This window comes from Lolium rigidum, chromosome 2, assembly GCF_022539505.1.
Source record: "Lolium rigidum isolate FL_2022 chromosome 2, APGP_CSIRO_Lrig_0.1, whole genome shotgun sequence".
Lineage (NCBI taxonomy): Eukaryota > Viridiplantae > Streptophyta > Magnoliopsida > Poales > Poaceae > Lolium > Lolium rigidum.
In genome coordinates, this window is record NC_061509.1 from 227,173,535 (window position 1) to 227,179,534 (window position 6,000).

A 6,000-nucleotide genomic window follows, 5' to 3' on the forward strand; every position below is an offset into this window, starting at 1 on the left:
ACAATTGAACTTCTTTCATATTCCATATCTACTTAAAACGACATCAAACATTAAGTGTGTCACCCTATGGTTCGTGAACTATGCAGACATGGTTGAGACTTCTCTCCGACCAATAACCAATAGCGGGATCTGGAGATCCATAATGACTCCCACATATTCAACGATGACTTAGTGATCTATTGAACCATTTTCATACGATACCGATTCCCTTTGTCACACGATATTTTACTTGTCCGAGGTTTGATCATCGGTATCTCTATACCTTGTTCAACCTCGTCTCCAACAAGTATTCTTTACTCGTACCGTGGCATATCATCTCTTGTGAACCATTCACATGCTTGCAAGCTAATCAGACGATATTCCACCGAGAGGGCCCAAAGTATATCTATCCATCATCGGGATGGACAATATCCCACTCTTGATCCATGTGCCTCAACTCGGACTTTCCGAATACTTAATCCCACCTTTATAACCACCCATTTATGCAGTGGCGTTTGATGTAATCAAAGTACCCTTCCGATATAAGTGATTTACATGATCTCATGGTCGAAGGACTAGGTAACTATGTATCGAAAGCTTATAGCAAATTGAACTTAATGACGTGATCTTATGCTACGCTTAATTGGGTGTGTCCATCACATCATTCATCTAATGACATAACCTTGTTATTAATAACATCCAATGTTCATGATCATGAAACTATGATCATCTATTAATCAACAAGCTAGTTATACAAGAGGCTTACTAGGGACTCCTTGTTGTCTACATAACACACATGTATCAATGTTTCAGTTAATATAATTATAACATGGTATGCAAACATTTATCATAAACATAAAGATATATACTAACCACTTTATTATTGCCTCTTGGGCATATCTCCAACAGTTCATCCTTAGAGAGTCAGTCCTAGATGTGAAGCATACTGAAAAAGTATGTTCCACGTACGGATACCTGATGATATTGAGATTGCACAGAATATGAAGCTTATTTTGTGGTTTGAAAATTTGTTTTTTTAAGTGAAATTTATCTATTTGGAAGTGCAAAGGAAAAATTGTGAGGAATATTGGAAAATGTTCACATGTCAAATTGGAAAGTTACTAATGAAATATCTATGTGTGCATGTGAACAAAATTTGATTAATAAATATGGATTGGGAGTTCACTAGTAGAAACAAGGGCTTTGGTTTTTTGCCCCAAATGGCTTTTGCACCGGATTTGGCACGAACCGGTGCTAAAAGGGGTCATTAGCACCGGTTCGTGGTGCGCAGCCGGCCGAGAGACCTTTTGCACCGGTTCGTGTTACGAACCGGTGCAAATGAGGTATCTTTGCACCGGTTCGTAACACAAACCGGTGCAAAGGTTCGTCGCCGTACACGTGTCAGCCCGAGGAACTTTAGCACCGGTTCGTGTTACGAACCGGTGCAAAAGATAGACCATTTGCACCGGTTCGTAACACGAACCGGTGCTAAAGGTCCCCAGCCCTATTTCAGCTCAGCTACCCGGCCAAACAGCCCACTCACTTCATTTTTGCTAGGAGAAGGTGTGTGTGTTGAGTGCTACCTTGTATTTCTTTGGCATGCACACAAGGTGCTCGATGAAATGTCTGAGAGAATGATTTCGCTTGATTTTACACAAAATAAAAATGAGATGAGGTGCCGGAGCGACACTTAAGCTTTCTCCTCTTTCTTTCCCTCCTCGATCAAGGTTAAACAACTTTACCCTTTCATTTGTACGGTGCTAATATCCACTATATATATTATGATGTTTTGCAATTGTTTTTTGATAAACTTAATTATTTGATGTAGATGAACCGGCGACAATGGATGTACGTTGACCGACGTCTGCCCGAGTTCACTTCGGGCCTGAAAGAATTTTTCCGTGTGGCTGAGGAAAACCCACAGGCGGATGGTTATATGTGTTGTCCATGTGTTGATTGCCGGAACTTAAAGCAATACCCTGAATGGCAAGTCATTCACTCCCACCTGCTTTGGAAAGGTTTCATGCCCAGCTATAATTGTTGGACCAAGCATGGAGAAAGAGGGGTTATGATGGAAGACGACGACGAAGAAGAAGAGGATGATGATATGTACCCTAACTACGGTGATACCGCAACAGGGCATGATGAAGATGAGGAGGCAGGTGGAGGTGATCAAGATGAAGAGGCATCGGATGAGCCCGTTGATGATGATCTTCGTCGGGCCATCGCCGATGCACATAGAGATGCGAAACCGAAAACGAGAAGCGAAAGTTAAAGGGCATGTTAGATGATCACAAAAGAAGTTATACCCAAATTGCGAAGATGGCAACACAAAGCTCGGTGCCACACTCGGAGTTGCTGCAATGGAAGGCGAGAGGCTGGTATATGTGACAAGCCATTTGAGAAGTTACCGAAAATAATGAAGAGGAGGTTTCCAAAGGATAACGAATTGCCCGACAAGTACGTACGAAGCAAAGAAGGTTCTCTCGCCCTCTAGGATTAGAGGTGCTGAAGATACATGCATGCATTAATGACCGCATCCTCTACCGCGTTGAGTACGAAAATTTGGAAAAATGCCCGGTATGCACCGCACTACGGTATAAGATCGAGGCGAGATGACCCCGGTGATGTTGAGGGCGAGCCCCCTAGGAAGAGGGTTCCCGCCAAGGTTATGTGGTATGCTCCTATAATACCACGGTTGAAACGTCTGTTCGGAAATAAAGAGCATGCCAGGTTGTTGCGATGGCACAAAGAAGACCGTAAGAAAGACGAGAAGCCGAGACACCTCGCCGATGGGTCGCAGTGGAGGAAAATCGATAGAGAGTTCCCGGACTTTGCGGATGACGCGAGGAACTTAAGGTTTGGTCTAAGTACGGATGGAATGAATCCTTTTGGGGAGCAGAGCTGCAGTCATAGCACCCGGCCCGTAACTCTATGTATCTATAACCTTCCGCCTTGGTTGTGCATGAAGCGGAAGTTCATTATGATGCCAGTGCTCATCCAAGGCCCAAAGCAACCCGGCAACGACATTGATGTTTACCTACGGCCATTATTTGAAGAACTCTTACAGTTGTGGAGCAAACCAGGTGTACTTGCATGGGATGAGTACAAACAGGAGTCATTCAACCTACGAGCGTTGCTTTTCGTGACCATCAATGATTGGCCTGCTCTTAGTAACCTTTCAGGACAGACAAACAAGGGATACAATGCATGCACACACTACTTAGATGAGACCGAAGGTGCTTATTTGAAGAAATGTAAGAAGGTTGTGTACCTGGGGCATCGTCGATTTCTTCCAAAGAGGCACCCCGTCAGAAAGAAAGGCAATCATTTCGGAGGTGAGGCGGATCACCGGGAGAAGCCCGAACTCCGTACCGGTGATGCTTTACTTGATATGGTCAAGGACATAAAAGTAATATTTGGAAAGGGTCCCGGCGGCCAATCTGTTCCCAAAAAAAAGGCTTCGAAGAAAAAATCTGTTCCCAAAGACGTTGTTACCGGACACGCACCCATGTGGAAGAAAAAATCTATATTTTGGGATCTACCCTATTGGAAAGTCCTAGAGGTCCGCTCTTCAATCGACGTGATGCATGTGACGAAGAATCTTTGCGTGAACCTGCTAGGCTTCTTAGGCGTGTATGGGCGGACAAAAGATACACCGAAGCAAGGGAGGACCAGTATCGTATGAAAGTCCCAAAGAACAAGCAAGAACAGAATTACAAGACGGATACAGTGAGTCGCTTAAGTCCTGGCAGCTACGCTCTTACCAAAGCAGAGAAGGAAATCTTTTTTGAAGTCCTTTACAGCATCATGGTGCCGTCTGGATTCTCATCAAATATAAAGGGAATTATAAATATGGCGGAGAAAAAATTCCAAAACCTGAAGTCGCATGGCTGCCACATTATTATGACGCAGCTGCTTCCGGTTGCACTGAGGGGGCTTCTGCCAGAAAATGTTCGAATACCCATTGTGAAGCTATGTGCATTCCTTAATGCAATATCTCGGAAGGTAATCGATCCAGCTAGTCTTCCAAGGTTACGAAGGATGTGGTGCAATGTCTTGTTAGCTTTGAGTTGGTGTTTCCACCATCTTTCTTCAATATTATGACACATCTCCTGGTTCACCTTGTCGAAGAGATTGCCATCCTCGGTCCTGTCTTTCTACACAATATGTTCCCCTTCGAGAGGTTCATGGGGGTCTTAAAGAAATATGTTCATAACCGTGCTAGGCCGGAAGGAAGCATCTCCAAGGGCTATGGAACGAGAGGAGGTCATCGAGTTCCGTGTTGACTTTATTCCCGACCTTAAGTCGATTGGTGTTCCTGAATCGCGACATGAGGGGCGACTAAGTGGAAAAGGCACGCTAGGAAGGAAATCAATGATATGTAGGGACGGCATTTCTTTCACTCAAGCACACTACACAGTTCTACAAAGTTCCACCTTGGTGGCCCCATATATCACTGATCACAAGAATATTGTACGCTCCGAATATCCGGGGTAGTCTGAAGACTGGATAACACATAAACATATGCAGACATTCGGCGGTTGGCTCCGAACACATCTCATTAATAACAACGCTATTGAAGATCAGTTGTACTTGTTGGCCGGGTCACCATGTTCGACTATACTGACTTTCCAGGGGTACGAGATAAATGGAAATACCTTCTACACGTTCGCCCAAGATAAAAAGAGCACCAACCAAAACAGTGGTGTCCGCATTGATGCAACAAACACTAACGAGTGGGGAAAAGGACACATATTATGGTTACATAGAGGAGATATGGGAACTTGACTATGGACCTTCTTTTAAGATCCCTTTGTTTCGGTGCAAATGGTTCAAGCTTGATGGAAAAGGAGTAAAGGTAGACCAGCTCGTACGGAATAACAACGATGGATCTCAACAATCTTGGTTACGAGAGACGAACCATTCGTCCTAGCCAATGATGTGGCTCAGGTTTTCTATGTGAAGGACATGTCCTCCAGACCGAAGAAAAGAAAACAGAAGGAAACGAGCTCATCCAATGAGCCAAAGCGTCACATAGTTCTTTCAGGGAAAAGAACCATCGTGGGAGTCGAGGACAAGACAGACATGTCAGAAGATTATAATAAGTTTGCTGAAATTCCGCCCTTCACAGTGAACATTGATCCAACCATCGCGTTAAATGTTGAAGATACTCCATGGTTACGGTCGAAGCGATCATAATGTATTAATTATTATCTTGTACCTTGATGAGCTCATATTGTGAAGCGTTTGTTGTGATATGTATCAGTAACATTGGTTGTTTGAACTAAAAACTCTTTCCTTCGAGAAGCTCCCGGAAGCCCTATTTAATTACCCTGAGGTACTAGTTGTTGGGTGTATATATACTAGCAGCTTCCGAGCGGGACTTGCGGGAAGAGTTACTCGGGCAAAGCTTCCGAAGATGTCTAAGACGGCCAGCCATCTAAGACATCTTCGAGAAGCTTCGCCGGAGAGGCTCTTTCCTTCGAAAAGCTCTCGGAAGCCCTCCTTACCCCGAGCTACCGGTTGTTGGGTGTATACTAGCAGCTTCCGAGCGGCACTTGCGGGAAGAGTTACTCGGGCAAAGCTTCCGAAGATGTCTAAGACGGCCAGCCATCTAAGACATCTTCGAGAAGCTTCGCCGGAGAGGCTCTTTCCTTCGAAAAGCTCCTGGAAGCCCTCCTTACCCTGAGCTACTGGTTGTTGGGTGTATACTAGCAGCTTCCGAGCGGCACTTGCGGGAAGAGTTACTCGGGCGAAGCTTCCGAAGATGTCTAAGACGGCCAGCCATCTAAGACATCTTCGAGAAACTTCGCCGGAGAGGCTCTTTCCTTCTTGGTCGTTGCCTCTCAGGCTGCTCTCTCTATTCTCCCCGGAGGGGGCTATATATAGCAATGTGTCTCCAGATAATCCCCCCCCGATGAGGCCACCCCAGATAAGGCAAACACCAGATAAGCCTCCCCCAGATTTAGCCCCCCATCTTTAGCACCGGTTCCAGCCAGGAACCGGTATAAAAGGGGT